General features: G+C 35.3%; 1 protein-coding gene across 2 annotated transcripts in view; it reads left to right on the top strand.

The window, feature by feature from the left end:
• Window positions 1–15: 15 nt before the first annotated feature.
• The window catches only part of LOC128214573 (probable serine/threonine-protein kinase kinX), a 129,586-nt gene continuing 118,208 nt past the window's right edge, over window positions 16–11,393 (top strand). For both annotated transcript variants that reach the window (XM_052921125.1, XM_052921124.1), the window contains exons 1-2: window positions 16–111; window positions 9,975–10,048. The gene's annotated coding sequence lies outside the window, so the exon portion shown is untranslated. The remainder of the gene's footprint in view (window positions 112–9,974; window positions 10,049–11,393) is intronic.

The following is an 11,393-nucleotide window of genomic DNA, read 5'->3' as shown; positions in this document are numbered from 1 at the left end:
AAAATAGATTTCCCATAATGCTCCTCGTGAGTCAACATGGCGGTAAATGTGGGACACAGACATTATTTCAACAAAAGCTGTGTTTTTTTAGTGGTTTATTGAGGATTACAGGTAAACTAGGCTTATATTACACGTGAAAATTATGCGATTGGGCACAGCTTTATTAACTTTTGCGTGCTTCAGGGTGAAAGAGTGAGTAATTTGGTAAATAACTTGCTGCCTGGTAAAATTCGTGCTTTCTGATCATGGTTGATAGGCGCTTTATTTTGAAACTGAAAGTACAATGATGATTGTCGTCAAAAATGCGTTTCTAATCTTGTATTTTTAGCACCTTTTGTTGGGTAATTAACTGTATATACAGTATATTTTAAACATCAAAGGATACTCGTGCGTGCATTTGTAAAATACAGTTATCAATAGATGTTTATTCTTGACCCTTTTTTGATGATTACTTGTTCAATAATATAACTTAATGACAGTGCAATTAAGCCCTTTGTCTGTTTATTATGGTTTAAGACTTTACTTAGGCCATTTTCAACACTTTCTTAACTTTTTATATACTATAATATTGTTAATAATTCCCAATAAGAGCAGGCTGCTAGCCGCCTCATTTAAATATTTTGCCCGTTTCAAAAGTGTCTGTTTTATTTCTTTTGAAAATAATTCAGTACAATGAATCAACTTACACAAGTTTGTCTGTTACTTTTTAGTTCTGCACTGCCAAGTAATTGATATCTCGTAGAACAATGGTTGATACTATTCTTAAATATCATCATGTATCATATATTTGAATATTTGATTAGGTAAATGAGTATCACCAGTAAACTCGGGACCCCCCCCCCCCCCCCCCCCCCTCCCAGATTGGGGCTAGAGTCTGCAACCCCTAGACAGTTGCAAAAACAAAGATGAAATACAGTGTGTGCAACAGTTTCTCTGTTGAGGTGTGAGCCCAACTTTATTGATGGTTTTGATTTCTGGGGACTGCCCAGCCAACTAAACTGATTTAAGGTCCTGTTTAGGATTTCTACTGTAAGGGTCATGGGTTTGAGGTCCATTTGGAACATTTCTTTGTAGATAAAAATATGATCATGCTTCATGAAATCGTAAAGCCATAGGTATTTTTAAGCAAGAAATACAAACTTTTTAAGTGTTATAGAAAAATGCCGTGTTTTTAGTGCCAACCGTCTTTAATGAAATGAATTAAGGAAGATGAAAACAAAGTGAATGTCAGGCTGAACTGATATTTCAATAAATTGTCAATGAAACTTGAGAAAAAAGGCCATTCTTCAAACAAATTGATAATCTATAAACTTTTATCCTCTATTAAAATGCTATCATCAAGTGATAATTTAGTGTGATTGAACACACAAAGATTTCAACAGAAACATGTGTTGTTAATGATGGATGTTGCAAATATGTGATATCACTTGCATTGAAAGGCAATCAGAATGAAATTTAAGTCTTGTTTATTTAAGGCTGAGTGTGGACAGTTGTTTAATGTGTTACTTGTCACTGAAAAATCTGCTTGGTTTTAGTGTCAAAGGCCTTTTCCCTCTTGAAATATGAAGTGCCTGGTTCCTTTAAATCCTTGAAGCTATTTGTGTAAAAATGTACATAGCTTATATCTGTGTGTGCAGGGGATTTGCTGGTATATATTTAAGATCAATTCTTGTTTTATTTTCACACTTGGAGCAATTGAAATCTTCCTTATCTGTTACAATGTAACCTTGTAAGCTGGAAAGTTGCTTTCACTGTATTTATAGTCATCCTTATCCTTGAAAAAAAAAACACTTGCAAATCTTGAATTAATTCCCCTGATAGTATGTCAATCTCATACTATTTATTGCCAAAAAGAACGGGCCAGGCCTCTATCTCTTGCAACCCCCTTTCGAACAAAAATAAAGTAAAAAAAAATGCTACAGCTAAAAAAAATGCTAAAGCCTCAGATTAAGATCATTATAGTTGCTGCAATTTACATATTTCTAATTTTTAAATAATCTGGTGTAAATAACATATCTTCCAAATCTGTCAGAATGGTCAGTTAAACTGGACTGCATGCTGTGAGTTTGATGGCATCTTTCCTAAAAGTCATTAAATGTCAGGATTCCAAGTGAGGAAATTATGCAAGAATTGAGTTTCTGCATCTGACATTTTATCAGAAACAGATCTTATCACACACAAATCAGATTTCTACAGTTTCAGCAATTTTAAAGCCAGATTATGCAAGTTGTTAATTACTTTCATATACTGACCATACATTGATAACAGTCGCCATAGCAATGGTAACAAAGTGTTGATAGATTTTTATGCAAAACAGATTTTTTTGCATGAATTTAGAGCGCAGATATCTAAAAAGTGATTTTTTTTCACAAGTTCCTATTGTATGTTCATTATATTCTATTACTGAAACAATTGTTTACCTTGCAATAGTACTGTGAGTTACAAAATAATACCTTGGCTTAAAGGTGCCTAATAAGCCATATTTTTTTTAATTTTAAAATTTTGTAGAATGAGTTTTTGGGACGGACATGTTTATAAACAATCCAGGTATATTTAAACGTCAATGAGTCAAAAAAGATGAAATCAATTGATTGGTTCTATTTTTATGTGTTTAACAGTGGTTGTGTTTTTAATCATGCGACATTATTTGAGCATTGTGTCTTATGTTATTTAGAATGCATGCTAAAGAGCAATAGAATACTATTAGTTCTAGTTTTTAGAATGGTCCGTTTCTTTGGTTTCAGAGCAGACTTTGTGAGGGAACAAGTTTGAAACAAATCAATTTTAAAAACTCTGAGACCATTAGTTTAGGTTTGGATAAAACACGAAAGACGCGCTAAAGTTATTCCCGAAGACCTTTAAAGTCAGTCAATATTTATTGGTTACACACAGTTGAATATATGAACATGGACTTTTGTCGACATTAAAATCTTACAAAAGGCACATGATAAACATGTCCCGTAACTCCGTCAAAAGATATTTTTCATTTATACCCCTTGACCAACTGAGAGAAACAATTGACTGTTGGCACAAGTGAGTGGTGCTCGTTGTGCTCATGTTGTACAAATATTTTTGTGACTTTGATAATTTTTGTATGAATTCATTCATCATCAGTATATCTGCTAGCGATGTCATGATTATTGAATAGAATCGACTAATCGTTTTTGACAATGTCAAGTAAAGATTGATTTCTGGTTGTCTGGAATTGATGCTGCTAATATTACTTCTTGTGATTTCTTTTCTTCTTTTATATGTGGTAAATGGTCAATTTGTTTCCAGTAAAGCATCATTATGTTTATTCAAACAAGGGAGCTCACTCGCTTTGCGCAATAACATATCCAAGACTTTCTGTATAAGCAGGGTTCGAATTTAGACTCGCACACTCGCAAAATGCGAGCAACATTTGGAAATTGCGAGTGACTTTTATTCAAGCTCCAAAATTCTGAGAGTGGCTTTTTTCTAGACCACAAAATGTTAAAAGGAAAGTAGAATAAACATGAACTTAATTCCGCTATGTAGTCGAGTGTAAACAGCCTATAAGTGGCATGTTTACACTACCGGTATAAAGAAGACAGTATGGAGTCACGCTCTAGTAGGTTTTCAAAAATAGAACAAATACGGAAAAGGCCGAGTTTTATCTCGAATCTTTCCGGGATGCTCCGAGGCGTGCATAATACAAAGTAAATACGAATGATGTAATCACCTAGCTCAATCATAGGCTAAATTTAGCGCTTTTGCGCACTATATGTAAACCCCATCATCCTTTGAATATATTTCCGCCCAACTGTCAAAATGAATAGACTTCGTTGATCGATATATTTCATGGTCCAAAGTATCCACGCTACATTTACTGTTGCTTTTTTATTTTAAATTTATTATTTTATTGTTTTTAATACTTATAGACTTAATGAAATCTGTAGCGTGCTTGTCGAATGGGTATTAAATTACCCGATGGCGAGGGTAAATATACAAAGTGAACAATGTCAAATGATTGGACAGCTTTATTATCAAAAAGCTGCCAGCATCAGACGAGTCTTTCCATACCCCCCAAATAGAATAAGCCATCAACAAGTTCTTTTAGTCGAGTCACTCGAGATCGATACTTTTTAATATTCATAATATGTCTTAGGTGTTAATTTCTACTTTAATTAGACAATATTATAAGGGAATAAAGCAAATAATAAAATTGCATATTGATTTGTCATTTTGCGAGTTGCCTCAAAATGCACTCCCAAAATTTTGCGAGTGCTCCTCAAAGTTAAATTCGAACCCTGATAAGCTAGGTAGAACTTGGTCTGTTCCTAGTGAATGTTTCTGAAGAAGCCAACCTGGGCATCTTATGTGATTTCCTGACTTAAGTCATTTTCTTAAGTTAAGTATTTTACTGGCCATTTGATATAATAACTTAATAATATATGAAATACTTTATTTTCTTTGATGTTATTGAATTAACATACTTTTATTCTAAAATCATTTATATTTTTCTTTTAATTTAACTTTGAAAATTTAAAAAAATCAACATAATTGAAGAAATGGCTTAAGATGTTTTATGAATACCAACCCATGTTTAATCGGGACATGATGGACTCGCTTATATTCTTGAAACCTGCACTACTAATTGACATGGATCTTCTTGTTTAAAGATATCAGTCAATTGTTGATTTTTAAAGTTTACTAAAGGTTTGAAACAATCCATACTGTTTTTAAGTAATTAATTTACCTATATTTTAAGCACCATTGACATGTCAAATTTTGAGTCTGACTTCACGTTAAATGGTGAAGATTTGAAACTTATATGTGTGTATTGTTCCAATGTTCTGTCAAAAGGAAATTATACAACTGTTATGATTTGTCGGAATTATTGTATAAGCCAAGCCCTAAGGAGCTATTAAATATAGCTGCAAGGATGAACTATTTTCTTGACTGTATGTATTCCAACGTTATACCCATACTTTTTATTATTGTCAAATAGTAAATCAAATTGTTCAGTTCGATTAGATTTGATTATCGAGTGTTTATAATGCAGTGCGATTTGAAGCACCAATATTTCTAATATTTTTGCGTAGTAGCTAAAGGCTTGCTTGACTTTGAACTACATGTTGGTTGGTTTGAGGAGTGATGTTGTTGACTCATAGTTTTTGTGAGTAATTTTTGAAAGAGTTTAGCCCGTTAAACTTAGCGCTCACTTAAAATAATTTACCAAAACACAGGAAACAAACTCAAAATCGGAAATACTTGAAATTATAATTTTTGAGAGTCAATATGGCCTCTTAAAAATCACCGTCATTAAATTTTTGAAACAAAGTTGATTGCATTCCTTGCTAAGAGGCAGAATGAAAAGCGACAAACAAAGTTTCACTAATTGATACTTGAAGCCACTAAATGGTGACCGTATTTGAATTTTGAAATGGAAATCTGACAGAAGTACGCTTTTAAGTACATCCTGAATAGTTCAAAGATTACAAAAGCCTGTGGTCTAAACTAAAACTTTGATTCTGAAGTTTAGACCATCTGTTTAAGTGCCCCTAGACTTAAAGATGCATATATATAATGATGCCCATTGTTTTAAAGTCCAGATTTCAAACATGTTTTGAACATTGCATAGTCTTATGATGATGAGTTTAAACAAAATACAAAGAAATATGTAAACAAGTGCAATGTTCATGTTAGTTCATGACTGAACAGCTGTCAATTAAAATAATATCTTTGATTGAATTATGAACAAATGTAACTAAATGTGACTTTCTTCTCGATCTATTGTTTTTCCACCAAAAGTTTTCTTGTTATAAAATCAAATACACATGTAAAAGAAACTGTTCTCTTTGACAGCCAATAAATTTCAACAAAGCCCTCATAAAAAACGTTGCTGTCTAAATATTTGAAATTCAACCAAATATGGTGTCTTGTTTCTAAATGAAGGAAAATTAATGTTTCTTTCTGAATAGGATTCATGAGCATGAGCTTGGTGTAGTTCAGAATTCAAGTGAACATTGAAACTGATAGGTGCCGCTTCAGGTTGGTTTTTATACAAAGATGAGGAAACTGGATTTCGATTTATTTCAAATTTTAGAATTTGTTTTATGGCGATTATTGCCAAATACGTTTTTTTGTCCGTTATCATCATTTTCCCACTTGTATGAGGAAGATTGAATAGATTTCATGATATTTATATATTGAAATATTACATCATATGATAGAAATCAAACACCTCGACAGGGATGCAATACTATCAGTGAGATGCGATTCTAGAACCACTGTCCTTCTCCCTATTAAGAATCTACATCTTTCCATGTCCTTGTCCAGCTCAATCCTCATGTCCAGAAAAAGAAAGCTGTTTATCAGTTTAAGGAAAAGCAGGATTTATTTGGTTTGATGATAACACCGTTTTGGGTGATAAGTATTTTTGGCCATTTACTGCAGATACTATTTTCTATATCTTATGGATGATTTATCCTTGTGTTTGCTTTTTTTGAAAATAATTCACTTAGAAAAGAAACCAATGCTTGGAATGTTTTTGTAAAAAAAATGGAAAAAGGATGTAAGATCTTAAGTTTGTTTATTTCACAACAATCACTGGCCTCTCCCTGAAATGCTTGTTCAACTTTAACAGCTTGTAAACCACTTAGAGAATAATGTTTGAGGATCTACAGGGCTTAAAGAAGCCTTTTGTTTCTGAGTCTTACAATAAAGTCTCAGAAGTTTTAGAACTTTCAATAGGTGTATTTCCTCAGTCTAATGAGTTTCAACATCAAAATTAAATTAATGACTATAACATTTGCTGCTTAACCCTAAAAGTGATTACAAAGTTTTAATGGCAGGCATATTTCAAAGGTTAGGGCATTTATCAATACCCTGGTGCCAGCTTCCAGTATTCAATTATTTACAACTGAGTGGATGCAAAATACCCATGAACATGGCTTGAGGAACATTCTAACTTTCTGAGAGCAGGCTAAGCCTTTCAAATAGCCATTTCGTTTTGTCCAGTGAGAGTAATATGACTTTTGTAACTACCCAAAAAAAACTTGTTGGGATGGAGGCAATTTTGACACACCAGGGGCACAGGTAGACTAAGTCTGATGAACAGGACGGCCTGGAAGCTTGCTCATAGCTAGTCCAGGTCTAATGAACAGGGGGGTTTGGAGGCTTGCTCATAGCTAGACCAAGTCTCATGTAAAGGCCGACTAGGTAGGGTGTCTTAGGTCATGCTTATAGCTAGACCAAGTCAGGTGTACAGGCTAACTAGGTATGCTCCTCGCTTCAGGTGTGACTAGGTAGGGGATCTTGGGTCTTGTTTTTAGCAAGACCAAGTTTTGTGTACAGGCCGACTAGGTAGGGGGTTCTTGGGCTTGTTCCTTGCTACAGATGTGACTATGTATGGGGGCCTTGGACTTGCTCCTAGCTACAGGTGCAACTAGGTATGGGGGCATTGGACTTGCTCCTAGCTACAGTACAGGTGCGACTAGGTAAGGGGGCCTTGGACTTGCTCCTAGCTACAGGTGCAACTAGGTATGGGGGCATTGGACTTGCTCCTAGCTACAGTACAGGTGCGACTAGGTAAGGGGGGCCTTGGACTTGCTCCTAGCTACAGGTGCAACTAGGTATGGGGGCATTGGACTTGCTCCTAGCTACAGGTGCAACTAGGTATGGGGGCATTGGACTTGCTCCTAGCTACAGGTGCGACCTGGTAGGTGTGACTGGGGGCTTCCGTATCGCTTGACCATGTCGGATGTACGGGAAGGACTAGGTAGGGGGTCTGGAGGCTTGCTCATAGCTAGATTAACTCTTATGTATGGGCAAGACTAGATAGGGGGTCTGGGGGCTTATTCATAGCTAGACCAAGTCTGATGTACAGGCCTGACCAAGTAGAGGGATCTGGGGGCTTGCTTGTAGCTAGACCAAGTCTGATGTACTGGAAGGACTAGGTAGGGGGTCTGGGGGCTTGCTTTAAGCTAGACCAAGTCTGATATACTGGCCTGACCAAGTAGAGGGATCTGGGGGCTAGACCAAGTCCCATGTATGGGAAGGACTTGGTAGGGGATCTGGGGGCTTGCTCATAGCTACACCAAGTCTTATTTACAGGCCAGACTAGATAGGGGATCTGGGGGCTTGCTCATAGCTAGACCTAGTCTGATGTACAGGCCTGATCTAGACCAAGTAAGGGGGTCTGGGGACTTGCAAAAGCCCATGATGTCCCATAAAATGATTTGGTAGTGTGGGACTTTGTGAGATTGTTTTTCAGTGATTTAAAGAGAACTCCCTTGCATCGTGTGTGATGATAGGAACAATCCCCTGTCATGATGCTCTTGCCTGTGGTTGTAATTACATCATTCAATTTGAATGATAATTGAATGGTACTTGGCAACAGTTTTCAAAAAGTTGTGTTTGAATAAAGTTTAATCTTTGTACAAAAAAACTTATCACCAGCTGTCTCCTTCAGGGACATGTATAATTTCTAGAGGTATTATATATTTTCTATAGAAAATCAATGGAAATTATAGAAATAACATAACAGCTGTTGCTTGTTTAAAACTTTAAATGTTCCTGCAAGATGGTGAGATTAGGATGGATGGGTTTTGTTCTAAAATATTATGTTCTCTAATAATGCTATTGCAGCTATTTTCCCTTTGTTATTTAAGAGGTAATGACATCAATATTTTGTGTCTCAGACTCCATCTTTGATTATTGGTTGATGAAATAGATGGGCATTAAGTTAAAACACACACAAAAACACAACATTTTTAATGACATGGAGACCACTTTTTTTAATCTGAGTTCATAAGTCATTTATTAAATCCAAGTTCAGTTCAGTTTGTATGAGCCATATCATGATAAAAGTAAGTATTGAGGTCAAATTTAAAAAATTACCATGGTGACACTCAAATCAGGCCCCATTTTGTCCCAGTTTTCTTCCGAATATTCATGAAACTTGGTCAGAATGTTGTCTTTACAAATATCAAGATTTACACATTTGTTTTGAAGGTTTGTTTTGACATAAAAACTATGGTCCTCCATGAGCGATACTGGTAGGCACCTTTGGTGTTGATTTCTGGTGAACTTAATAGCCAAATAAAAATTTTGAAAACAAATATACTGGAAAAAAGGGAGATTTTGCCATTTATTGTTTTTGTTATGCATCTTTACCACCTGATCTATCAAAATTGAGCTGAACTCAGGATTCAGTTGTGGCTTTTGTTTCAATTAAATTGTAATTACTCTTGGCCTTATTTCTTTATATGAAAAATGTTTGGTATATTCACTATGGCATTAAATCAGAGCACAAAGGCATATACTGTTTCATGAAGATCTGAAGTTGCACCCTTTGCCTTTAATGAACATTTAAAAGAGCAAACATGTAAAGTTTTAATTACTGGAAGTTTAGTTTTCCATCATAAGCTTATATTGTAAAATGGCCATTACTTCTTTAGATGTTAAGAAGTTTTAATGTAAAACATTTATGGCCAGTGATGGTATTCAATGCTATGAAACATTAATAATGGCAGATTTTAATTTCAATGTTTTAGTGTTTTACAGCTTGAAATTATTTCATTTGTAATCCTTTGAAGTTGAGAATAAATTACTTACTTATAGTGCCTGAAACATGTTGTATCAAACGAAACTGATGTGTGTTTTCACTTAAGGTCAAAAAGTTATTGTTTAGTTATGGCGAAAAACCATCCTGTCGTATTATAATACTTGTATGAAATATATAATACAAGATGACACTGGAGAAGAGCCTGTTGGGGCGGTTTGAGCAATGTCCCACCTCTCTACAAAAATTGTAGAGCATGAGGGGGCGCTGGGAGCACTGTTTTGCATGCTGCAGTCAAGTTGCCCCATCTTTGCATATAATGCATAGGAAGAACTAGACAGGGGCTGTGCTGAATTGACATCTTTTAAATGATGCATTTTGTATTAGTCCTATATAATACTAATGGTAGACTTTAACCTATATATATATATTTATTTTTTTTCAGGTGAAATTTTGGAAGCAATACAACAGGCCTGAAACTCCTAGAACATAATTAGACATGGCATCTCAAGTTTGAAGGTGAGCTTCCTTATCTTTTATCAGAAGCATTGTTTTCTTTCAAAATGATAATTAGACCATTTGGTTTGTATAAAGCACATTCATATTTTCTGTTTTAACTGTAGTGAAATATTTCCTGCCACAGTCCCAGATAGGCTATGGGCAATCTGAGAAAGCTTTTCTCAAGGTATGTTTTACCTACCATGGTGACCAAAATACAAATTTTGCCGGTAGTATTGAAGTTTTCATCAGCCTTGATGCACATCAGAGTGATACAGAAAGTTCTATACATACCCCCATCAAAGTAGGCCACGTTCCAACTATGTCCTCAAAAATCTGGCAGGACGCAGTCAGAATTTGGTCAACATAGAAGGAACGCAGATAAAGATGCTGTCTGGTCTTTATGGAGATGAAGGATGTTAGCGGACTTTGAACATGTTAAAAAAGACGTAATGAGGACGTGGTCGAATCAGGACGTAGTAAGAACTTAATAAGAACGTATAAATGATGGCATGGACGTATATAAGGCGTAACTAAAACCTAGTAGGAACTTGATTGAAGTAGTGCAAGTTGTGGTACTGGACGGGAAATATTGAATGGTGTTCTCATCACCTTTTCTCTAGGTTGTCATTGCCTTGCTACTATGTAAATGGAGTTCTCACCACAACCTCTCCACGCTTTTACTATGGCTATAATACATTCGTGCCTTTTTGAAGAAGACCACGTTCGGTTGTTTATACATTCTTTCGGTGCTTACCACATCCTGCCTGTCACGTTCTGAACAGTGATCAAACTCATCATAACTTCATTTTATACCAACACTAGAAATGAATGAAAAATAGGCCAGTTATAAATAGAACAGGGTTATTCCATCTCGATCACTTTTACAAATTAATTCAAGTCATAAGAATGTAATGAGGACGTGATAAGCACTTGGTGACTCTTCCTGGTCGAAGTAGGAATGTACAAAGAACGCATTGGACGTGGTGCCCGTGTTAAGATGCGCGCAGTAAGAATGTTTTTGGAACGTGTGAGACGCATTGAATGTCTGGCAGAGAAGCAGTAAGGACGTAGTATGAACTTGAGTAAAGCATTTCTGTATGTTATATGTGTTGATGTTATCTGTATGTTATATGTGTTGATGTTATCTGTATGTTATATGTGTTGATGCTATCTGTATGCTGTATGTTATATGTGTTGATGTTATCTGTATGTTATATGTGTTGATGTCACCTGTATGTTATATGTGTTGATGTTATCTGTATGTTTTATGTGTTGATGTTATCTGTATGTTTTATGTGTTGATGTCACCTGTATGTTATATGTGTTGATGTTATCTGTATGCTATATGTGTTGATGTTATCTG

This window comes from Mya arenaria, chromosome 13, assembly GCF_026914265.1.
Source record: "Mya arenaria isolate MELC-2E11 chromosome 13, ASM2691426v1".
Lineage (NCBI taxonomy): Eukaryota > Metazoa > Mollusca > Bivalvia > Myida > Myidae > Mya > Mya arenaria.
This window is presented reverse-complemented; position numbering and strand designations above follow the sequence as displayed.